Raw genomic sequence first — 11,463 nt, forward strand, 5'->3', positions numbered from 1 at the left:
AAGCCATGCTATCGGGCTTATTCTTCAATTGTGATTTGACATGGGCGTTATCGTTCTAAAAAAAAATCTGTATACTAAAATCTGATTGCTCTGTATTTCCTGTTTTGTCAATTCATTGTATATTCATTAAATTCAAATGGTTAACAGTTCAGTTTCATGTGTTCAATCATTCGAATTTTTCCAAATAGAACCCCTGGAGATAAGGAATACTTAATCGAAATAGCATATTCCAATGAAGGAATCTATTTACAGATAGGTATGAATATGTTTTTTAAATCGATTATTATCAACGTCAAAGATGTCCTCATCAGTTAACTCATATTTATACGATGTTATCGTTTTGGTTGGCGAACACGGGATTACATTTTTTTCTCTATTATAGTGACCTAGAGATGGGCGAGCGCTCACGAGCCGCTCATTTGAGCCGGTTCGTCAGAACGAGCGAACGATCCACGGTTCTTTAGAAATGAGCCGCGGTTCAAAAAAGAGCCGTTTTTTAAAAGAGTCTCGACTCAAAAAAAAGCCGCGTTTCAAAAAAGAGCCGCTTTTCGGAAGAGTCTCGGCTCAAAAAAAAAAGCCTCGGTTAAAAAAAGAGCCGCTCTTTGAGAGAGTCTTGGCTCAAAAAAACGCCGCGGTTCAAAAAAGAGACGCTCTTTGAAAGAGTCTCGGCTTAAAAAGAGCCGCTTTTTGAAATAGTCTCGGCTAAAAAAAGCTGCGGTTCAAAAGAGTCTCGGCTCAAAAAAGGCCCGCGGTTCGAAGAAGAGCCGCTCAAATGAGCCGGCTCGTTTTAATGAACGAGCGGCTCTGAGCCGCTCACCGAAATGAACCGTTTTGCCCACCTCTATAATGACCTTTAACGCTTTTCGCTAGTTCGTCACTTCTACCTTTTACCTTCCATTCTGAAAAAATGTCGGGAGTCAAAATTGAGCTCGTGGACTTTAGCGTGAGAAGTATGAATATTGCCACTTCGCCAGATTGCCTCTACATATGGGATTATATGGGCCGTACGAATATTTATTTCTGATACGCCGGATTAATTGACCCGATGGTAAAGAATGATCAGGATCTTCTGGTTTCTACAGCATCAACCTGTCGTTCTTGTTATCGGTGTATGGGGGAAATTTATACGGAAAGTGCATCTTACTTCGTTCTCTTACGATTTAAGAATTACCTGAGCATATATTTTCGCAATGTTCCACCTGTATACCGCGACACATCGGTACTTTCCACAGGGGGGCGCCGCTTTCGTGGGCATATATGGAGGATTGAATCGTCCGAAATATTGGTTCAGAGCCTAGGTATGGTCCTACCGGAAAGTAATCGGGCAGAAAGGCCCAGAAACACAACAGAAATTGAAGAAAACCATAAAACTTTTGTAGATCAAAATAATCATGCAAAATACTAATTCGAATCACGTAGCGGAAATCAGGGTAAAACCGACACCCTAATGATTTGTCCATATTTCCAAGATCTCTCATGTTTGTTTGTATTCAAATCGGTACAGAATCTTTCTTAAACTCTACATAAATCATTTTCCAGATCTCTGTTGATCATTCATTATGTGGAAATCGAATTTTGATAGAAGAAAAAATATGTGGATTTATATAAAATAAATGGGAGTGTGGGTAAAATCGACACTCTGTCAGGGTAAAACCGACAACTGGAAAAACGAATGGAAACATACTACAATAATTTCAAAGTACTAAGAGACTATCCATACCTTGAAAAAAGATGAGGGAGGGAGGGTTTATAGCTATAAATGATACATAATTTGAGTGATAGAAAACAATCAAATTAATTTTTTTCGACTGCAAATAAAAGCTTGTCGCGGTTGGCTTCTTGAACCCCATAACTAAAGCCAGACGACGAATATCGGAGCTCATAAAACAGTTCTTAAGATCAAGCAAGTGAAATACAAACTCATACTCGTGATTAAAAGTAAACACGGTTTGGCTCTGCCGTTTTGTCTTTAAAATATAATTGAGGCATCTACATAAAAACGAGGAAGCATATTCCCTATCAGTGAGACACAAACTGGGTGTCGGTTTTACCCCGAATGGATTTGAAATTTCAAAACAAAACTATTGAACATATACGAGGGTCGTTCAAAAAATAAATTTCAGTGCCTCAGAAATCGCAGGAAAATAAAGTTAGGACAAAAAACAAGGTGATTTTCGTAATCTACGTTTCATTTTCTATTTTTCTACATAATCGCCGTAACGTTCGAGGCATTTTTCATAGCCTGACACGAGTTTTTCTATTCCGAGCGCGAAGTGCGTAGCGTCCATTAAGAACCGATTAAGAACCGAGATTAAGAACAAAAGACCAGGCTTATTGACGAAAGAAGTGTTCCTCATCCATGATAATGCGCGGCCCCATTCTGCTCGCGTAACTCAGGAGCAATTGAAAAAAAATCAAATGGACTGTGTTCGAGCATCCTCCTTACTCCCAAGACCTCGCCCCAAGCGACTATCACCTACTCCCGGTCATAAAACAGGCGTTCGGCGGTCAACGATTGAGATTATATCCGAGGAACAACATTACCTTGTAAGATGTGTAGGGGAACCCGGGGCAAGAGTGCCCATCTGATTATTTTGCCTATTTCCATCTTTTACAATTATCTAACTACAGAACTGTATTTTATACAGATACTGCATACATCTCACATATTATCAGCCAGAACCTTAAATATTTTTTATTGGAAAACAGATAAATACTAACTGAGCTTCTTATAACTGCAATCTATATAAGAACGCACAGGCGCAAATTAACGAAATACCCTCAGTTTCTATATGTTTGCATGACTCCACCCATAAATACAAATAGAATAATCATTTTTCTTCAACTTACTGTATCAACTAATTTAAATCGTACGCTTTTTATTCAATAAAAAATAAATTTGTTATCTCTCAACTTCCGGGGCAAAAGGAGCCATTATTACCGGGGTAAAAATGCCATAGTCGTAACCTCGAATTCGATCTGTCAAACGCAAATAGTGTTATCGTGGTTGTGTTTGTTGTGGTCATGGTTTGTAAATATGAACGGATTTCGTTCCGAAACCAGTGGCAGATGGAAACTATGGTTGTTGCCGTACATTCTGTAAATCATGGAGACGAGCTGCGGAGGAATATAGTTTGTCCAGAAGAGCATTGGCCAAATATGTGCAGAAGTTAGGCCGTTTTAAAACTGTGTTTTCTAAACAACAGGAGGAGTAACTCGTGAGTCACATCCTTAATATGCAGAAGTTATTTTATGGGCTGACAACACACGACATCGCGAATCTAGGATATAAAATCGCAGAGAGAAATAATTTAGATCACTCTTTCGACCAAACATCCAAATTGGCCGGAGAAGATTGCCCAGCAAACATTAAATCGCATAACAAGCGTATATATAACATCATATGCCCTAAAATTTGGTTGGCATATAATGCGCCTAACTGGCATATGCATGCAAAAGTGAAGGCCATATACATACATGGCAAATGCTTACCGAATTTGTTTGGATGAATATGCAACTTTGACCGGCTATAATAGCGATTATGTTGAAATTGATTTGCGATCTGATATGAATATATTCATGAATTGTCAAAGCACCAAGTACGACTTTTGCTATACTCATATATGATTTATAACAGACATGGAAAAAAACCAATGGCGCAAAGTATGTTTGTGAAATGTTTATTATAGCCTCACGAATCGCCATTTTTATATATGAGTATTTATGTTTGTAGAAATAATAATTGTTTGATTGACTTGTGTTGGGAGTGGAATATGAATGTTTAAAATGGTGAAAACTGCTCTGATGTGGGTTCGAACTCCGGTCGTCTGAATTATCATCCACCAGCTATCTCGCGCGGCTATCTGAAATTTAATTCAACAGCGGTTAAAACTTTCGAGTGCATCAGCATTTCATTGACATTTCAATATGATGTAATATGTTCTTTATTAGGATCTAATATGATTTACTGTTTCATGATTTTCTTCAGCATGCAACACGATTTACTACAGTACTGAATCGATTTAAATTATACGCTTATACGACACACAAACTGTATCAGCCTAATATACGCATATGATGCGGATCAAATATATTTTACGACAATGTACATCATAAAATTGATGTTCATTATACCGATATGCGACTTAATTTGATAATGGTATATAAAATCGAGTTTTTACATTTTATGCGACTTCAAATATACACGATAGATACTTTGATTGATATTATATGCGATTATGATTTATTCGGATTTCTTGTAAGACTTGGCACGTGCAAAATTATACAATTTAATGTTTGCTGGGTGGCTTGCCGGTTTTCGTGAACGCCGCCAGAACTTGAGTTTGTGTTCTTTGGAACCACCGTGAATTTCACAGTGCTTTTTTCATCAAAAATTATATTTTTCTAAGATTGGCACTCTTGCCCCGTTCTGGAAAAATACAAGCCAAAAACATCATTTCTGTAAATGAAATATTTTCATAGTAAACATAACTTTTGAACAATTTGATGCATAGCTACACCTAAATAGTAGTAGAAATGAACAAACCAGCAAAAAAAAAATGGAAAAAATATAACAAAAGAGCATTCAAAAACGCGTATTGGTTTAAGGTGGCTCTCTTACCCCGGGTTCCCCTAGATACGAATCAAATAACATCAAAATTTTTCAAAAATCAACAATTAATCCACTGTCGATCTGCTTTCCTCGTTTAATGGGTAAAGATCCGGTCCGCCCTGGGTGTCATCCTCAGAGGGGTGTCACTCACGACCATTATAAGTATTTTTTTACGAGAAAAAAATCATTCAACATTGAACGAATGAACGTCACCCGTCAGTGGTATTATTTAGTGAGAAATTTAACTATGAAATAGGTCATGTAGAAGAATCATTCTCGGGTTTTTTTGGATGGAAAATTTCCATTTTAGATTTTTTGGATTGATCTTTTGTACTCGAGAAAATCGAAAATATCGATTTTTTTGCTTTCGATTTATCGATCTTAGGAAAACTTTTTGTATATTTGTTTTTCAGTATACATCAATTTCAATATAACCAAAGACCACATAATATAATTTTTGTAATGATAAAGTCAACATTTGGATCGCTTCTTCTACGATTTACTTCCTTAAGGTGGCCGTACACTGTTTGCCCGGAGGTCAAATATTTGTTATTTTTTGACAGATAAGGTTTGATTTGATATCTGTACAAACACTATTTTGTTTGCCACTCTTCAATTTTCAACAGTAGTAAACAATATCAAACACCGAACATGGAAAAAATCAACTGAAATATTCAAGGTAACCTAACCATGTACCGACAGGTTCGAAGAACAGACTGAAAAAATATTTTAGGCATCCAATAATTAAATATTTGCTTGTCGTGTTTTGTGTAGAATATATTTGATCAGTACACGTTGACCAAATTTTATCTGTCAAAAAGAGTCAAATATTTGGCTTCGGTCAAACAGTGTATGAGCACCCTTACAAATGCTGACAGAGACATAACTACACTGAGAGAAATAATTAGTAAATATAACGATTTTTTTGGTAAATACTACCAATCTATAGTCATTTTCGACCGTACTAATAAACACATATGTCAAGCAGAACAATGATCTTCTCTTCTTCTTCAATGGCACTAACGTTCCTAGAGGAACTTCGCCGTCTCAACGTAGTATTACTTGCGTCATTTTTTTATTTGTACTTAGTTGAGATTTCTATGCCAAATAACACGCCTTGAATGCATTCTGAGTGGCAAGCTCTAGAATACGCGCGATCACAGTGCAAGTCGGAGGAAATTTCTTTGACGAAAAATTCCCCCGACCAGAACGGGAATCGAACCCGAACACTCGGCATGTTAGTTATGACGCTAACCACTCGGCCAAGGGAGCAGAACAATGATTCGGAAGCCCAATATCGGCTACATTTTCTCGCCGAAAATGCACGTATCAGAATTATATCCTTATTATAACTCCGTATTGCCTTATAGGAACAATGAAAATGGTTAATACGCGCTTTTCTCACCAATTTTCAGATATGACAATATCCAAGCTTACTAATGTTATCGAGTAAAATATACTAATCTCTGGTAGGGATGCGGGTTTGTTGACAATATGTACAAAAAATTTGTACATTCTACTAATTTTGCATTACCAAATGTATTTAGTAGTTTTCGACCGAAGATTTTTCTAAGGGTAGCGGCAGCTACTGAGGGGTGTACTGTAACCAATGTCTCATAGGATCACTGAACTAGATGTTGACATCAACTCCAGGCGAAAGGTTGTTTTTATAGCCAAAATCAAGAATCGGCTTCGACTACATGACAGAAGTATGGCACGTTTGGCTTTTATGGGATCGTTGACATACCTTTTAATTTTTCAAAAATAGCTTCGGCAAAGATTGATTCTTTGGTACCGATTTAATTAGTGGATCGATCCCTTCGCCGTTTGCAGAATCGATACGACAAGATCGATCTTTCTATGAAGATCGCCCAATCCTAAATCACATCCTTCATGAATGGAAGAGAGATGGCTTATATTTCATGAAATACCCGTCACAATCTTTCGACAAAGTTCCGAACATTTAAACACTAGATCAAGTGCACGGTCCCTTCTACCAGTAGATTGCAGTTTCATATTTCTGTGTTATCTGTACTTCTGGTACGATGTACTACGTGAAGTAGATCTAACGCAGAACTATTTACGAGCCAAATGATTATCTCTGGGCAACGATTTAACCAGACACATACACTAGTAAATTTTCTTGCAGCTATTTAAATACTATTAAAATACAACAATTACGAATTTACTACAGGGAGGAGAATTCGTCATGATATGAGCAAACTAGGCCTTCGGAAGTCGAACTAACGATGGAGGAGGACAACAAAATGGGAATGTTGGAGTATATTGATCCCTTTCATCGAGAATTACAAGAGCGGTCAAAATAGTTTAAAGTAGTAACCGAAATCTCAGCAGCGAGTCAAGTACGAGACATGTTGTCAGTAACCAAATAGAAAACGTCGATTTCTAAACTGGAAAATATCTATGACGAAGTTTCGGGAAGCGCGCTTTTGCTAGAGATACCAATATTTCGTTGACATTCAAAGACTACTGAAAATATCATGGACGATGTACGTCATTAGACTACATATAACCCATTCAATAGTTTCTCGTGAAGTGGGACTTCCATGAAACGCTTCCTAATTTTACAGTGAGTTTGAAGCAGTTTGCGTTTCTGTGACAGTTTTTAAAAGATGCTTATCAAAATTGAAATTAATTCAAAATTATGCAAATTATTAACACTCCTATACTCGCGCATTGGTCTGTCAGACCGAGAAATCAATAATTGGTTCATTTCTCAGAAAATATCAACACTACGACTTTGCGATTCTCTTTAGCTTCGTTATTCGTCGTTCTTCATCGTTTAGCGTATCGCATGTGTTGGTACAAAGGGGACGTGTGTCACTTTTTTAACACGTTCGGTCTGACACACCGACGCGAGTATAGGAGTAACTTTTTTGAACAAGTGCCTTTTTTCATATTCTAGAATATTGTTGAATGAAATGTATAAATTAATGTTAGTGGCGTGGAATATTTATAGAATATAATGCATGAGATCATTACCGGATATTCTTATTTGAGTGCAGTCCCTTTTGTAACTGTATTGAACGGATCCATACATTAACTATTCGTCGTTAGATTCATATGTTCACAAGCAAAATATAAATGTTTGACTTTCGTATAGTTATTCACTAAATATAATGGTCATACATATACACACTTGTGAAATAATTTCACTTGTGGAAGAATTGTAAATAGTAAACTATAAACTAATTGGTGGCTTATGGTAATTTTTAACAGTGACAGTTTCGGAGATATTTTTTTTATAATGAATAATATCGACAGGAAAACAAGAGAAAGAAAAGTAAGTTGCTAGAAATCCTTTTATATAATCTTTCTATGCCCCATCTAAAAAAAAGGTATTAATTCTTAGTTTACCAAGAATACAGAGACAAAGAATATTAGAAATATGCAAACTTTATATTCCAGAATCTTTATCATCTGGTAATTATCTAGAAGGTCGTTATACATTCTTCTCTTCGATAAAAAAATGAGTGGGTTATATCTATGATATAACCGCAAGGTTCACGTGGAACTACCTTAGCTTAGCAATCATTCGTTTGTATTGATTAAATTCTTGATTGAATGAAACAGTTTCCAAATTCAATTGAGTTCAATATATTTGCTCTGTGAGTGAAAAAAATGAACAAATGCCGTGTAAAGTCAATTCATTTATTGTGATTGATTGTTCTTCGTTACAAGTAAATTTAATGACGGACCTTTTACGTTTGGTATGATGACTAGAACAAAATATATGTACGGAAGAATTATCAAACGTTTGATAAACCAGCCTAAGGCTGAAAATCTTTCCAATAAAGACAAAAAAAATTATCAAACGATTATTTTATTTTCCATTTCCCTCTGAAGTTTACATCCCAAAAGTGTACATACTTCTCGAATCTCGAATTTGCTTGAAACTGGGAAGTTCATTCGCTTCTAGTGGCTGCACGATTTTCCCAGGTTCCTAAGTTTAGAAGATCATGTTAGGACAGACATATTCCACTCTGCACAAAGGCAAGCGAGGACAAAAGTACTCGCAGTTTGCATTTATTTGCAGAGCCGATTTCCCCAGAAACCTCGGTTTTGAAGTCTGTGTTAGGGAAACACATTTCAATCGGAACAAAAATACCCCCGATTTGTATGAATTCGCAATGCCGATTTCCCCACGCTTCATGGATTTGAAGTCTGTGTTAGGGAAGCACATTCCAGTCGGAACAAAAATACCCCCGACTTGCATGAATTTGAAATACCGATTTCTCCAGGCACCTTGGTTTAGAAATCTCTATTAGGGAACACATTTCGGTAGGAACAAAAGCTCCCCCTACTTTCGTGTGTTCTTTTTCTTCTTTTTGGCTTCAAGAGGGTTTAAACTTTTCAGTTCACTCGCCTCTAGGCTCTTTCGTGTGTTTGCAATGCCGATTTCACTGCTTGGTTTTAAAGTCTGTGTTAGGAAACATTTTTCGATGAGAACAAAAGTCCCCCTACTTTCAAGTATTTGCATTGCCGATTTCCCCAAGGCTGCTTGGTTTTGATGGCTGTGTTAGGGAAACCGTAAATCGGGCCAATCAAAACGATGCAGTTAGGGCGTTTAGATAACGCCTAATATTTTACAGTTATTCAATTGTTTATCTAATGAAAAACAACATTTTGTTAGTTGCGATAGATGCGTAGAAATATTCCCTATCAAGTGATGCAAACATCTCTCCTATCCAGTACGAAATGTTCGAGCTATAAGCATTCGAAATCTTTCATTTTTTGCTGCATGTTCTGTGTTTAGGTTTTCATTTTACCCTCCATATATTCCGGATAGACGTAGTCCCACGTCAAAAGACCCGAAAAACACGCAACAACTACATGAAATGTAGAAAATATGTTTGTTTCGAGCATGCAGTTATGCTATGCTCTGATTCTTACTTCAATGAAATCACAATCGATTAATACGTTTTTATGTTATTATATAGCTCTTTATACTTCCATTCAGTTGCTTACTTTTAATTAATAACAGTGAAAAATTCGAATTTCGATATTTGTGTTGGAGTATCAAAAATTACTCTGTTTTGAGGAGGCTGAATTAGATGACTATTAAAACATAATAAAGACGAAGAAAACATATTTTTTGGAGTTTTTTCATTCATTCATACCCTCTTCTTCATATCAATGCCAGAACAGCCTGAAAAATACACAATGGCAACATTACAGAGAAGTTCAATTTTCGGTCTGTGACACCGTGCGCGAGTATACGTGTTATGATTTTGCACGCGAGTACAGGAGGGTTAAATGATTTGACTTTGTTGTCAACTGAAAGTGAATGTACTAACTCTATTAATTATTTTTCAGACAAATTGCCGCTGTTAATTCGAGACGAGACTATACTGATATTATCTATATAAATAAAAATGGATCGCCAAATGTGTTGCTAAGCTAATTTATATTGGTGTATTCGTCTTTGCCTATAGATCAATGTTACGCATTGAAAAATCGGTAGTTTTTTGGAAAACTTAAGATGGAAAAAAGCGGAAAGTTGAAATTTCCGTATGTTTTTACAAATACTTCAAGTTTCGATGATTGTGTTAAAGATTTGTATCTTTGTTCGAAAATGGAAATGGGTTTTCAGGTGGAATAACGAATATTTCGACGTGTTTTAAGCATTCAAATAACATCCAATAAATGAATAGATAGGGCTAATTGCTTCACACTATCGTATTTGTCGACAGCCATCGCGAATTTATTGGTTTGTTTTCTTTTCTATTATAGAGACTGTAAACTACCAAACAAAGTACATTCGTCTCAGTCTTATTATTATTATTTAAATCGTTTATTTTTACAGGCTCAGTTACATAGGTTTAAAGGAGCCGAACTCCTTTAGTCGTCTCAGTCTTGACAAAGGCCAATTTGAAAATCAATCAACAAATAGTTCGGAGATTGACCCATGAACGTTCGCTTAGTAAGAACACGTCAATTTGAGCAGGAAAAAATTTGCCGGGTCAGCTAGTAATGAATAATTTTTTTGGTAATCTTTCTCAATGTTAATAGTAGTAGGACTTTTATGATTGTTAAATTAGTTGGTAGTAATAGTATATAAGTAGATTTAATTGAAAGCATTACGGCATCTATGTTCAGCCTGTTGACTGTGAATAAATTGAAAATTGAAATAAAACGATTGATTCGGTAAATCTATTTTTTTATTAGAAAACGAAAACAAAGTCATGATAACAAGATTTGGTTGGAATCCGCCCCCAGTCACCCAGTCACGCTACGCCACTGCTTCGTACCAAGAGAGAATACGTGTTTGTTACGAACGCGCGCTGATGAAAAAGAAACTCAAGTACAGCGCAGTTTCGGAAAAAGTGCAAATTGTCTTTCGAAGGTTCTATTTTGATCCCATTGAAGAGTTTTAAAAAGTTGCACGTACATTCAATTTGATACTATTTAAATACTTTTTTTTCTAATTTCGCTCGTGTTAAGGGGGGACCCCTGTCTGGAAGGTCGAAAAATAATGAATTTTCGTGTTTTTTTAAGTTAAGAATAAAATTAAGTTTTCGAACATTTTGGTTATTGTTTAAGGTATATTTGAAAAGGTATTTTCCATTTTTTGAGTGCACGAATAATGATTATTACGCTGTTGACAGCTGGATGCGTAGATGTTGTCTGAAAATCGGTACCTTGCTGGTGGTATCGGTTCTGAAGCAACGAGGTGTCGCAGAACGAATTCCAATGGATGTTTTTAAACTTTAGGACAATGGGGTTGATCACGAACGTCACTTCACGGTGAAAACGAAGTGAATTGTATATAACCTTGTTACGGCTGCCACCGTGTGTGTAGAATTCGGAAGAGTTCATCCGTCGTGACA

Source organism: Toxorhynchites rutilus, chromosome 2, assembly GCF_029784135.1.
Source record: "Toxorhynchites rutilus septentrionalis strain SRP chromosome 2, ASM2978413v1, whole genome shotgun sequence".
Taxonomy (NCBI): domain Eukaryota; kingdom Metazoa; phylum Arthropoda; class Insecta; order Diptera; family Culicidae; genus Toxorhynchites; species Toxorhynchites rutilus.